This window comes from Kryptolebias marmoratus, linkage group LG20, assembly GCF_001649575.2.
Source record: "Kryptolebias marmoratus isolate JLee-2015 linkage group LG20, ASM164957v2, whole genome shotgun sequence".
In the NCBI taxonomy this organism is placed as follows: Eukaryota; Metazoa; Chordata; class Actinopteri; order Cyprinodontiformes; family Rivulidae; genus Kryptolebias; species Kryptolebias marmoratus.
Genome location: NC_051449.1, coordinates 19087042 through 19101946, shown reverse-complemented (window position 1 = coordinate 19101946; position 14905 = coordinate 19087042). Strand labels below are relative to the sequence as shown.

Here is a 14905-nt window from a genome sequence, read left to right as displayed (position 1 = left end):
TTTAACTAATTAAAGTAAAATTCCTTGAAAGGAGCTTATCACCCGCTGCCAAACATGCCAAAGTTTTAAACAAGATGTCAGACAATCAGTTAAAACCTTGAGTATGTGTAAGGGATGACTCTCAGCAACTATTACAGCAACTTTTAGCTCAACATCTGCAAAAATTACAGTGTAACAACCATTTTTGTGTTTGTTAATGCTGATTACCTGTGGCGGACATCTTGAAACGTATTGACTCGAAAAGTTAATGAATTATCGATGGACATTCAGTGATTAATTTCATTAAAATCTGCACAGTGGTTCATGAAGTATTTTGCTAACAGACAGACAGACAAACACAGACAGTTATGTGATTGCCTGCCAGGCAATACAAACAGGAATGCTTAAATGTCACATATTGCTGTAATATTGACAAGATTATAATAAAGTTATGATAATATAATTACAAAAACGACTGATGCATTGTGACGCATCACTGTTCCTGTGGGGACCAATAATTTATCCCCTCATACAACTTGAGCAAAATGCACTTTGTTAGAAAACAAATCCCCATTTTCACTGAAACTCAATCTTATTTTTATTTGCCCAACACTGACCTGAGTGAACTATTTTGAAATCCATTCAGAATATGACAGAATAAGATGATTATCTTTTTCCAAGAACTTGTTCTACAGTTCCACTAAATATATGATGATTTGTGATAATTTTCTCATCTTTCTTTTCATCTTTACTTCATGAAGCCATGAACAGACGTTCAATAACCCTTCATTTGATCACAAGTGATGAACTTTATTTTGTATCTGCAGACGGTAATCTAAGCTTCAATGAATAATACAACAAAAAGCAGACGTCTGCTTTCTCCCTTTATTTCTTTTGAAAACAGAGGTGAGTGTCTGAATGTAGAATTGAGAAGACGTGCGTCGTAAGAACACAGCTGCATTAAATACATCTTTTTGCATTCACACCAAATGAAAACAGTGACACTGAGGCTCATTTTCCCTGCTGATTGTGTAAATAAAGCGTTTGTCACAATTTTACTCGTTATGTATAAAGAGGAACTGAAGTGGAAAGTAGAAAATGTTTGAAGGGGGGGAAATAAAATCTCAGCATGGAAAATGCGAACCAAAACATATGTCATGTTTTGTCTCGTCATCCCAAAGCGAAAAGAGAAGCAGTAATGTTTTCATGGCATGATTAATAATATTCTCATGAATCACTGAACAGATTTGAATGAAACTTTCAGAAAGTAATTACCAGCTGTACATTTACAACTGATTAACTTAAAATCAACCCAATTCAAAATGGCAGCCACAACTAATTGATCTTAGCCTACACAAAAATGTCCACACCTCAGTGAATTTGACAGATATTGAGCTAAAACTTGGTGTGGTAGTAGATGGGAGTCATTCACAACACCCACTCCAAGCACTAACAGATCATGAGAGATAACACAAACTATAGCATTATATTGCGCATTAAGTTATTTTCAAGGTTTGATCAAAATCGCTGTAACTCTAACATTTTTTCAACATATGATAATCTTAGTTTAAAACAAGGCATGAAAGGTGTCAGGCAATATGCATTCCTTCAAAGAATACAAGGCCTTTGATTTTATTTGACTCACCTCCATTTCTTTATTTGACAAGCAAGGACCACATCACAACAATGTAAACTTATTAGTTCAATATGCTAGTAGCCTTAGAGAGAAAACTGAGTGAGAGTACAGAAGAATGTACACACATACATTCTCCAATTAGACTTATCTGTGATGGTTTGGGGACAGGGATATAAAGGGGAGTCCATTTCAGGAGGTTTGTAACCTGACCTGACTCCCCACCCTCACCCCCTCCAGATGATGTCTGGAAAGAAAAAGCAGAGATGAGTGGATGAATGGATACAAAGACAAATGGATTATGAGCCTTTATTTGTGGGGGTGGGGTAATATCATTCCAGCCTGTTGTGTACATCTTGATTTGTGCAACTTGTTACATGCTACACAAATGTTTATTTATACAGTCATTCATATAACTCAACAAAAGACCAAGCAGGTACTACTGCTGCAGATATTTTATATTATATTTTTCATAATCTTTAAAAACTCCTTGGATAAAATGAGACTTTTTATTTACGTTTTTGTATGAAGAATGTACGTACTCGCTGTAAATTACTCTTCTTTTTTTCATCCTAGCTACATAGGAGTATTTTCTGGTAGCAACTCCTACTGTTTAAGATCAGAACTGCAATGAGTGCAGCACATCTGAGGGGCCAGTATAAACAGGAACTCCACTCCAAAGAGCATGATAGATTGTAGATGCACAAAACCTAAGTGGAGAGTCATAATGGTTTATCATGGAGGCAGCAGTATCCATGACAAGGGGCTCACTCGAGAATTTGAAGCAGGACTGGCCTCATCTGAACGCTGTGGTCATGATCACAACAAACATGGAGGGATCTTCCAGTCTGAGAGGGTCGTAGCAGGGCAGGTGAACCAAGGGCGCTGAGGGTGGAGAAGAGTGTCTCGGGGATGTAGGAAATAGTGAAGGAAAACCTATTTGGCAAGTATTAAGAGTACAGCAGTGTCATGAATGCCTTTATACCGATGGAGGGTTTCTACATTTGCTGTGATCCAGCCACAGTTTAATGGGTCATGTAGGCAGGTCCTGGAAAGGATGGCGAGGTCTTCATCCTGTTTGAAGAGAGCCTTCTATAAACTAATGTGTAAAAACACAGTACCATCCCTTGTTGACATCTCTTGTTTTAACTTTCTTATAAATGTGTTTTAAATCTGAAATACAGGGATGGATGTATATTAACAAAGAAATGAATTTTAGTTAAAAATAAATAAAAATAAAGAAGAAATGTGTGCATCACTCTATTTCTTTTGCTTGCTATTTCATCCAAACTTTATCTAATTTGGGGATTATGTTTTTTTTTTCATTCGTTTTCTCCAGAAAACGGGTTTCCTGGGAGATAGATGTGGCGTTTTCCGGTTCTGGACTGGTTTGAAGATTTAGAAAGGAGATGAGAATTGAACCCTAACAGTTAATCCGCGCATTAAAGGCTTACGGACTAACAGTGTAGTGTTTTAAATTATATATAATATTCGCTAAGCTCTGTTCCTTCACAATATCGGTGTAAGGGGAAAAAAACATCTGTGAAGAGGAAGACAAGCAGGAAAAGCTGACTCTCTGAAACAGATGCCATGATGTGAAGAAGCCGAGCTGAGTCCAAACTCAATAATCCTTTAAAGCAGAACGTTTGCTGATATCAAGCTTTAAGTGGTCGAACAGTTGATGATTTCATCATTTGATGTTTTAAGGGAGACAGGAAAATTCATTGCTGTAACGTACAGCTCTTGTGTAAAAGCAAACCTATGAAAGGGAAGACTTTCTAGCGTCAGTTTAATAATGTTTGCAAAGTTACTTCTTTGTGGACAAAGTAAGAACTGTGTTTCTGTGGTGCCATCTTCACGAGCAAACGCACAAAGGACTCAACAACCATCACTGCATATGTAGATTTTATTAAAAACCTTGTTTTGATTCTGTGCCACTTTGCTCCTTTTTTTCCAACAGCTAATAAAATTTGATCCTAAGTGACTCTTACTTTATAAACTTGACACATTATGAAATAGTAATAATAATAAAAAAAGAAACCCTGTTTTGATAGATGCAGTGAAAGACCGTCGAAAAAACGCAGCCTTGATAGATGATGGCGCCTCCCGCCCTTCCTGGAAGGTCAGATCGCTCGTCTCAAGGAGAAACACTCTTTAAAAGTTATAACAGAAAATGAAAAAAGCATTAATAACAGGGTATAAACAGTAAACAGATTTTCAGATTAAATATGTTCTGGTTTTTTTATGTATTCTTATCATTCATAAGCAGGGTGATTTTATAAAAACAAAAAAGTGTGATCTGGCATCCTGTGAGCTTTACTGTAAAATAATACTAATAATACTTCTGCTTTTTCAGCTCTAATTGCTTTTCTTTTAATTTCATTAGATTTCCCCAACTCTGTGGAAGTGAAACAGTAATTGAGTGAAAAGTTCATATTGATAGTAAAAAACCTGACAATGTAATTCTGAGCACAGCACCACTTGAAAGAAAGAAAGTATTAGATCTAATTCAGTGTTGCCACTGAAACTGAACAGACTCTTCTATATTTCGGTGACCAAAAAAAAAAACACAAAGCAAAAACTGATTATTTCACCAGTGAATAAATAAACAGTTTCTGCTGTTGTCAGCATCTGAGAAGTTTAGAATTGGTCAAGTCAAAGAGAAGCCGTATGAGTCTATGGGAACACTTGAAATAAATATCAAAATGTGCTTAAAGCGATAGCTCAGACATTCTGAAGTGGGGCTTTGTGGAAAGGTTATAGAGATAATGTCTTACCTGTTGTAGGTAGCTCCCAAACAGCTTCAGGGAGAAACAAGACTGACGAGTTAAACCATAGTTTGCTGTTTTCTTAAAATAACTCCAGCCAGATAATACTTTATATTTTACACTGGTGTCAGTTTGGCTTTACTTGGTTATTTACTGAAATTCTTTAATTATTTGTAAATGCAAATAGCAGCAGCAGGGAGCTATAGCCTCGCTCCGTTTAGAGTAGCCATTAGCTCATCCGTTTGGTTAAAATTAAACATTACTTCTCTAAACTGAGAACCTTTTTTTTTTACAACAGGCTGGATATTAAATGTTTATAAGTATTTAGGAGCACTTCAGCAGCACTGGTATAAACAGCAACAAGCACTGGAAGCGTGCTTCACCCTAATCATGTGGATAAGCTAATATTTCAGAAAGACCATTTTAACTGATGTTTTATTATTTATGATATAGAAAATACATTTGCTGCTATTTGCTGAGTTACTGAAAGAGTGTTAAACACATCTGCTGCCGGCAGGTTTTAATATTTTTGCTCTTGGCCTCATTTCTGTGTATTGCTTGCTAATTGTGAATCCGTTTTTTTGTGAAAATGTCACTTTAATTGGCCATCTGCTGGAAATAAATCTCAGAAAAAAAAGTTCTGTTGTCCCAACTTTAAATTGAATCCAGTTTTTTTTTTCTTTGGTAGAAGAAGATGATAGAGTTGGAGCCTTGCAGAGTTCTGCACACAGAGTTTGTGCTGCTTCTTTTAGCTGTGTACGAGTAATCTTTCTGACACAAATGCCTACTTACACTGCTGTCCAAAGGAAGTTGACCTTTACAGTTCACAATGGTCTTCAGAGTAAAGCTCTGCAACAAATAAAGAGCCTGCAGGTGACAAAAAAAAACTTGTAAAAGAAAGTTGTCCTTACTGAAATAACTAATCTAATAAATAACGATACATGATGAGGTGAAGGTGTTGATGATTTACAAAAAAATAACAATTAACATGTACCTGGGGAAAAAAGTGGAATGATTTTTGATTGTTGTGTAATTTGCTGCGGTTCAAACCCTGCTGATTGTTCTTTGTCTCTCAACACGCCCTTCCCTCCGTCTTTCTTTCTCTTTGACTGACACGCTCTTTCTCCCTCTCCCGCCTTTACTTCCTGTCCTGTCCGGTCCGTACTGGATAAATGAAAGCCCATCAAGAAGATATCAAGATAAACATAAAAGCACTCTAAGGCTGACAAGAAAATAAGAGTCATCCATCAAAGGGCCCGGCTACTTACACGAATGTCAGAGGAAACCCTGGGTCCTCAACACGATGCTTGGCTCCCTTTAATTCAGGACACTGAACCGGATCACCACATCAGAAAACTGGACAGCACGCCTGAACAATAGGAAAAAAAAACTTTAAATGTGGTGGGGTTTGTTAACATTGCTGTGTTGGCCAGTTCAGACTCTGGAAGAGCGAGCCAGGTTTTTAGAGGGTCTGCACAGAGAAGGAAAAAATCCTCATCTTTATTTTGGGCCATGATGAACTGCTCCATCCCCATTTTTTCCATGTTTCCCTTGTCAGATCTAATGTTGGAGTTGACCCCTTTGAAATAAAATACTTTTGCTCATGAATAAAAATTGGTATGGACAGCAGCATTGATCATCTTATGTCACAGATAAGGAAGTGTTTATACAGTTTTGTCCTCAACAGTACTGTACACCATCATCCTGATAAAAACTACATGAGTGAAGCCGTGTCAATGACTTAATCTCACTTTTTCCTTGGTTATAAATCATTTTCTGTTTTAAACTGAGGAGCCAGGTGGTTCACACAGTTGCAACATGAAGAGAATTTAATACATGGTCAAAGCCAGACAATTATCCACACTACATGAGGAAATTACATAGAAACTACATACTAAAGAGAGTAAGATGTGTTGGTGTGTATTAACTTTGAAAACCTGTGAGTGTAATCTGAGTCAAGGAGATTGTTGAAAAGGTAGGAGACTCCATTTTTTGCTAATTTATGAATCATTTTGACTGAGCCAGTGTTGATGCTCCTTCTGTGGATAAAATCAACATGTCGTCCATGCAGTTAAGGACTTTGTGGTGACCTGCAATTCCTAATTCTTTCATAAAATATTGGGCAAAGTGCATTTTTAAGTGTTAAAAAAAATGTGTAAAATATAAAGATAATCCCACTAAACAAATCTGCTTCCTCTGAATTTTTAAGGGAAAGCAGCAATGTGCTGCTGATCATCAGCGAGTGTGACTACCTCGATAAAACCAAGAGGTTTGGCAGTTTACTACTCTGAAGCACACAGATGCCCAGGCTGAAAAATATTATTAATAACTTTAGAGGAGCAACTGTTGCTGCCCATCAATCTGGGAATGGTTTAGGGCTATTTCTAAACTATTTAGAGTCCATCATTCTGCAGAGAGAAATACTTAATTGGAAAAAAAAATGTCTTCCCAGGAGTGGACATCCCAGCAAATTTTCTCCAAGGTTGGACTGTGCAATGCTCAGGAAAAAAAAAGCAAAAACCCAAGAACTCCATGTCAGACTCTACAGGTCTCAGTTACCTAGTTAAAGTTTGAGGTTTATGAAAGGAAAGCTAGAAAAAGACCCGAACAAATATGGCTTGTTTGGAAGGGTGGCAGTTCTCTAAATAGAACATGGCAGCATGAATTGTAAACCTGCAAATTAGACCAAAATTTACCAATGATGCACAGCACCATGTCTGAAGAAAACTAAACACAACATATCAGCACAAACACTTCATCCCAATTGTGAAGCACGGTGGTGGAGGGGTGATGATTTGGGCTTGTTTTGCAGCCCAAATTAATCTGTTAGTTATTAGATCAGTCATGAATTACTCTGTATACAGAAGGATTTTAGAGATAAATGTGAGGCCACGGCTGAAGCTTGGACCAAATTTGTTCATAAAACAAAAGAATGATCCCAAAATAGAGCAGCAAATCTACAACAGAATGGCAGGAAAAGAAAAGGATCAAGGTGGTACAATAGTTTAGTCAAAGTCCAGACCTCAATCTGATTGAAATGTTGCGGAGGGGGCTTAAAAGAGCTGAGCAGAAACAAAAACCTGCAAACCTCAATGAACTGAAGCAATTCTGTAAGGAAGAGTGGCCCAAAATTCCTCCAGAACCATGTGAAAGACTGATAAAGTCTACTTCATATCATGCTTAAGATAGTTAAACAAGCTACTGAATCATGAGGCATACGTAGTTTTTCACACAACTCTGTCTGACTATTATTAAAAGATTTTGTCAACCACTGGGTTAGGGTTAGTACTGAGCTAAAATTTGATGTGGTAGGAGCAGAGAGTCATTGACTACAGATTATTTGATTTTAATGGTATATTTCATGATTTTTGCATGAGATCACTTATATAATTTTCAAGATTTGACCAAAACAGCTACAACTCCATAATTTCTCACCTTAAATGATCTCAGTCTAAAACTCTGGCAGAAAACCAAATGCATTATTTCAATGAATGCTAGTTCTTTAGAATTTATTATTCCTCTTGTTGTTGTGATTTCTGAGGAAAGTAAGTAATACTTTTTCCACAGATGTTTCACTGAATTTGTTTTCTCTTTTTAATCAGTTCTTTGTTTACTGTAATTATAGTTTGTTCTCCCTGAAGGAATTCTTATTTCTTTTTGTGTATCTAATGCCTCTTTTTCTTTGAACCTGGCAACAACGACATCCACGTTTCGATGTCAGTCCTAATTTAAATGCAGATCATATATCATCCCAGTAGTCATGGGTATTTATCAGCTCGAGCTCCGATAGGAAGTAATGCAAGCTGGACACCTGCATGAACAGTACAAGCTCTTTTTTTGTTGAGAGTACTCTACTGGATTCTGCAAAAGTAAGAGCAGCTTTGAAACAAGTTTTATGTTCATGTTTTCAAATGAATAATCTCATATGGACTTTCTAAAATTACAACCCTAAACCCAGACCATTGGAACAGACCTGTCTTGTGTGTATTTTTACTGCCTTTGATAGCCTGTGGCCCTCTGTGTCTTCAGCAGGTATAAAAACTGATCCCACCTTAGCTGACCCAAAGTTTACCTGTGCTACTCTCAGGTGTGCTTCACCCTGCTTCCAAATGTTTGGATCGGCTTGGCTCCAGTCAGAACAGAAACCACCGACCATGAAACCTGTTGGCTAGACCTCAGTGCAAAAAAATAAACAATGCAGCAAGGAATTAGATGATGTTCTCAAGAAGGAAGATTAAAATGAAAATCCCATCTCAAGTTTTGATGAAAAAATCACGCATACTTTAGTACTTAATGGGGTTATTTGATCAGCTGCCAGGACAGACTTGAGAAAAGTAGCTTTAATACTGTTAGGGAGCCAATTTGATAGTACACGAGTTAGAACTGGACAAATGAAGCATGATCCGTAGCCTGAAAATGGGAAAAGGTGTTTGATTTCCTCAGCGCTACTCCTGGGACTAGGAAGAGTCATTATGTTCCTGCATTTGTCAGCATTTAAAACTAATACCTTTGGGAAATCCCCTGCATGATATTCGTTTCCCTGGTATGAACTGTATGACATTGATTCCTACTTCTTACTGCAACACAGCACAGAATGGGACGCTGTGAAAAAAATAGAGGTTTGAGGAAAGGCAGCAGAGGGTTGCTTCTCAAACCAGGAAACTTAAGGTTACATATCCATAGCGGGCCATGATAATGAGCCCCCCAAAAAAGAAAGAAAGAAAGAATGTACAAAAGGAGAGACAGAGTAAGGTCACTGCATCATGGTAATGAACAAAAAGAAAAATCTTGGCAGAGACACACTGCCACCTTTTGCCCTGTACTCTTTTCACCCTTCAGCGCTGATGTGTGCCTCATCTTACCAATTACTCACTTACAGTTTTTGCTTAAAACACACCCCTGATCAGTCACTTCCTGATTATAATGACACTTTATTTTAGCTGACACAGAGGCTGCTACCATTCGAAGATAATCTGGCTTGTTATTGTGTTTGCACAGCATATTGCATGGGCCTGAAACACTTAGGTCTACACTAGGTTTTGTGTTTTTTTACTCCCGCAATTCTTCAAATACACCACAATGATCCTGAAACCACAGCAAAGGCCCATGCACCATTAATCTCTGCCAGGTTGGAGGCCGCAACCCATTAGTTAGAGAAGGTACGGCCGTCCACACCGATACTCACCACTGAGAGCAACACAAGCAACAGACCAGAGAGTTGCTGCGCTGGAGGGCACACGACCTGCAAATAAAAGTATAAAAAGGCAGAAGTAACACGTTGCTCACTCACCTTCCTCTCAGACAAATTAGAGTTGTTCAGAAGTCCTCGTCATGAGAGGAAAAAAACATTTTTTAAAAGATCTTTCTACTTAACCGGCATCCAAAGCATTTCACCTCTGGCAGGAGAAACAATGCATTATTGATCGGGCCATGTGCTCCAGAGTAATTAAAAATCCAACATGATTAGTTAAGAGGCAGGTTGAAATTAATCAGAGCCGTTAAATCAACCTCCTCCCTTATTTGTCTGTTTGGGACAAAAGAGATTTTGGCACGTAAGCTCATTGAAGCAGCCGAGCAAATGAACCGTTGCATCCAGTAAGCCTTTTTATCTGTTTTGCCGTCGAAGTGGAAAGAAGCCAAGGCAGAAATAAATAAAGATGTATGGCTTGTATTAGCTGTCAGGATTTGGGCCGTTTTGAATAGAAAATATAGGCCAGAGGTTGCATTTTGTAATTAAAACAATCAGTAAATGAGGTGGAAGCTGTTCTTTTCTTTAGCTTCCTATGGATCTCAAAGTTGTCCATAAACAAGAGCTAGGATAAAGAAACTCTCTTTTTTTTCCAAATGCTTCTCTTCCATTTACATCATAATTAATAATGCTGACTTAATGAGATGGAAAAGGGTAAATGAGACTGAAACAGTATAGCAGATTTTTTTTTCTCTTCTTGAGCTCCTTCGGCTGTGAAACAAGCCGAAACAATTACCTTGAGCAGAACAAAAAAAAACAAAACAATCAAAAACCAATTTGCTGACACTGCATACATTATGTGACCCAAAGCCCGATTGTTAATGAAGCATTTGTGAATATAAAAGATTGCAATCTTATTTATTGTTACTGTATTGTTTATTACTCATCTATATCAGTGCTTCACAAAGTCAGGGTTGGGATCCCGCTGTGGGTCTTCAAACACCAATTTAAGGGTCTTGAGAAGATCTAGATGAATGAAATAAACTTTTAAAATGACTGCCAATAACATGTTTAGCCTTAGCTGTTACAAAAAGATATAGAAAGGTTATAAATGGTTAAAAACAATAATATATTGTTTGATGAGGCTCTTTGTTAAACGCCTTATTAGAAATATGCTTCAACCAGCAATGGCCGGGATCTCGAGTCTGTAAGACTTTTATTTTGTGGGTCGAAAGCTGAAAAGCTTAGGATGTAGATCTAGATGATGTGACCACAAGCCGAAACACTTTGGTCCAATAATAGATAATACATTATCTCAGTACTACAAGTGTTTCTCCTCTCCCTTTACCATAAAAGTAAAGAAATTGTGCCCGAATTAGATAACAAAAATCTGCTGCATTTTAGTATTTTATTGGATGTGTAGAAATCAACACATGGCCTTCCACCCTGAGCTTCACGTCTCACAGCCATAGTGGAAACCCAACACGAACCGGTAATTTACACCCTGATGAATACCAACAAATAGCCCATCACATTCAATTCTCAACAGTTTCCTGCTGCAATTATCATCAAATGTTCATTATTGTCAGATGTTTCAGAGCATAGGCGACATTTTTCATTCTTGCACATTCCATATCATAACACTTTATTTCTAAAGCACTTTAAAAAGCAACATAACAGCTGACCAAAGTGCTGTACAAAAACAATGTAAGAGAGAACAAAACAGCTATGAGGTGCTATGAAGGATCTACAGAAAACTTTAAACCAGGACAGGTTAGAGAGGTTAATTCCAACTCTTGTTGTGCCGAGTGAGATGGGAATCTGTGCAGAAACAGAGCGGCGGTTTGTAGAAAAGAAGTGAAGAAAATTTTCACTTTACTGAGCTGAGATGGATCGAAGATTCTCTGAATGTGTCCGAAGACCAGGCAGGGTTTTCAAGGTTTATCTGGGAGAAAATGAGCTGTTTATACCATAGCCGATTATTTGAAACAACTTTCAGAGTGAATTCAATGAATGATTATACAAGAGCTGTTTCTTCATTATTACCAGTCAGTTAAAATTGACTTGAGCCACTTAACAGAATAAAAAAAGTACTGAATTTAAAAAACAAGACCACGCCATTTACCTCCTGATCCAGCATCTTCTTTGTCCTCCTTTCTCCCTCATAAAGACTACGAATTGGTGGAGACAAGGACAAAGAAGATGCTTTGCTGGGACTTCTATAGATTTTGTTTTTCTATTTTTCTAATTCTTTGTTTATTCTGTCCACGCAGTTCTAAGAAAAACCGCTGACTAACCCTTGGTGAGAACATCCACATTAACGGTATCAAAATACAAAGAAAGAGCGCTCTTACCCTGGCTAAAGATTCTCCCAGAACAGTTGTAACTTGTGTGTGTTTTTATGCCATTTGTTTCCTTTCAATTAACTATTTCAGCAGAGTTTAACAGCGACAGAATCAGGATAAAGTCAGACAGACGAACCGGTGAAAACAGCTCCATTGTTATCACCCCTAAACGAAGGCGCGAGTGGAGCATTAATGATTTTGTCTGTGTGTGTGTGTTTTATCTGTACTGTTAGCAACACATCTCATGAACTAGTGTACAGGTTTGAAAGAAATTCACTGGATTAACGTCTACAACTGTGGAGTCAACCTCATTTGAGATGGCCGTCACAGCTAATCAACTTCAACCAGCACAAAAAAGGCTGTAACTAAGTCACTTTTATTATAGATATTGAGCTAAATTTTGAGTGCTAACACATTTCATTGAGATCTCACAGCATGGCATGAGATGAGGTCATTTACCAGGTTTGACTAAAAAGCTGTAAGGCCTTTAACTGGTTTTGTTTTTAGGCCACAAAAGAACTGTGGACATGCATAGGAAAAAAAAGCCGCCATATTTTGAGTTTCTGAAAACAGAAATTTTATTAATTTCTACTTTTCTCATCAAAGTTTTGTTTGTGTGGACGGGAGGCGAAACGCAGCAGAAAATCCATGTTTTTAAAAAAACATATCTGGTGTAGTGTGGCTGAGGCCATTCGGAGCATTGATTTTAGTCCCCAGTTCTCATTTGTTGCTAGTTTTATCAGATGAATACAAGAAGCTGGAGGACCCCGACATCTGTAGGTAGGAGATGAAGACGTGTTTGAGCTGCAGCTGATCCACAGGATCTCTTTATTATGTGTTTGTGTGTGTGCCATGTGAAGATTTAGAGCAGCATCCATTCAGGGATTACCTTGAGCTCTTTGTGTTTGTAAAGTAACATAAATTCACTATTAAAACAAGATGGAATTCAGAGTTACAGCGTGTTTCGCGCTCTCCGTGCTTTCTGCTAATACAGGTATTGATGTTTTCTCATGTCACTGGCCGGATTACGGAGGCATGTCAACCTGGAAAGAAAAGTCATCTGTTTCCAGACAGATGGCATCAACGGCTTCAGCTCGACTCTCATCAGGAGCGTGACATGATGATCAAGGGAAGAGGATTTTAAAAGGGTAGGAAAATGGAAAAGAAAGCAAACCTTAACACAAAGAGACTGCCACAGCCTTTTTTTCCTTTTTACCTGCTTTTACAAATGCACATTTGTTCTTCTGGGCTCTGAGGGGGGGATCAGTGCTTGATTTTGGGCAGCATTCAAGAATCTTTGAGTGCACAAAATGAATTAGATTATCAGCAATCCAGCGCCTTTCATCCCTAATTAGACCTGCAGAGATCACACTCCTACATCTGGGTTCAATGTTCGTCCTTCAGTCTCTGTTTTCTTTATTTTGATTCCCAGTTTAGGAATAATGTCAGCAAGTATTCAACATTTGTTTTGTGATCTAGTAAAGAAAGTGGTGCATCTCTACTCTGGATTTTATAAGCAAACCAAATACTTGATTTTTTTTTTACCTTTGCAGTTTAAAAAAAGACCTTAAATCTGCAGACGACTCACAATTTATTGATAAAATGTCTGTACAAAAAAATATAAATGGTGAAGTAGAACAATTTCCCTTCTTTCTCATCTCAAGGCATTCCAGCTACACTGCTTGTGATTCATCCGTCTGACATCGCTCTAAAACTTTCCTCTTAATGCTTTTCTTTCTCCAGCCTTGTTGGCCTCGGCAGGTAAAAAGCAGAAGCGCCACACTGTGATAAGTGTTTTGTTGTTTTGCCAAGTATTCCACGCAATCAAACGCAAGGCTGTATTTTGCATCAGGACTAGATGCTGATCCATTCCGGTCTGAAAAGTTTTGCTGGAGGAGCGCTGATCCTGGCTTACAGTACCACAGTGATTCAGCTTTTACCACTGTTCTGTCAAACGATGCACGCGTCAATAAAAAGAAAAACTACCTACACAGATAACCACATTGTTTTGTTGTTGTTCCTATTTGTGAACCTGAAACAATTTTTTACGAATCAAAGCTACAATAAAATCTGTGTTAAACATTTATCAGCAGATTCAACAGTCATTAATTCCAAGAGCTTAGCAACATGCCGTCAGCATGCAGTCTCCTGGCATTTCCACAGATACCCAAGTCTTTAGAAATAATTGTACCACATTTTAGCTCACATTTTAAAAGAAAGTCAACTTTATCATCACATTGGACCAAAGAAATCCGATTTCCAGAAGTGTTTCAAAGTTTTCTACATAAAATGCAACAATAACTAATACCACCTATTTTACTTTGACATATCTGCCTTCAGTTTCTATGATGTCTTAAGATCAATGTCTGTAACAAAATCTTGTCGCAGCGTTGTTACACAATCTCATGCTACTCTAGGCTAACACTCTGTCTGTACTGCCATGGTACTATGGCGTATTTGTGAGGCTTTTATACATACCAGGTGCTGCCCTTGCCGTTTTCTTAGAGCTGCATTTGACTGGCCTAATCATTTGGTTTTTTGACACGTGTAGCATGTAAATACAATTTCATTCACAATGTTGTGTTGTTGCTGCTGCGTACATACTGCATTGTTGGAGTATAAGTATGTAGTGTGAGAGCACCAATGTGTACACATCCTTTTTGTAGTATTGTGTCCAATCATGTAATGTGTAAAGGTACGGTACCAACCTTTTCTACCCATCATTCACTCCTGAAACGAGGACCTGGAAGAAGCCGGTGCTCAAGTTGCTGCTGTGGGTCTGAACAGAAGACTGTCAGACTGAAATCTGCCAAAGCAGACCAACAGAGAGCATGAGCAAGAAGAAGGCTCCGTTATACGCCATACGCAGTCAAGAAGTCATCAGTTTGCGGTCACGTGGTTGCGAGACGTTCGTTTTCGCACACACCTTTCATGGTCCACGAGACACACAGAGCAGAACTCCTGGGAAAACACTTCACGCTCAAAGCATATA

The 14905-nt window shown here is 38.1% G+C and overlaps 1 long non-coding RNA gene across 1 annotated transcript; it reads right to left on the bottom strand.

The window, feature by feature from the left end:
• Positions 1-3502: 3502 nt before the first annotated feature.
• Positions 3503-14765, bottom strand: LOC119618075. The gene is made up of 4 exons (XR_005234593.1): positions 14622-14765; positions 5649-5749; positions 5375-5544; positions 3503-5247 (listed from the first exon to the last, which is right to left on the bottom strand). It is a non-coding gene; the product is annotated as an uncharacterized LOC119618075 (long non-coding RNA).
• Between the last annotated feature and the right edge of the window lie 140 nt (positions 14766-14905).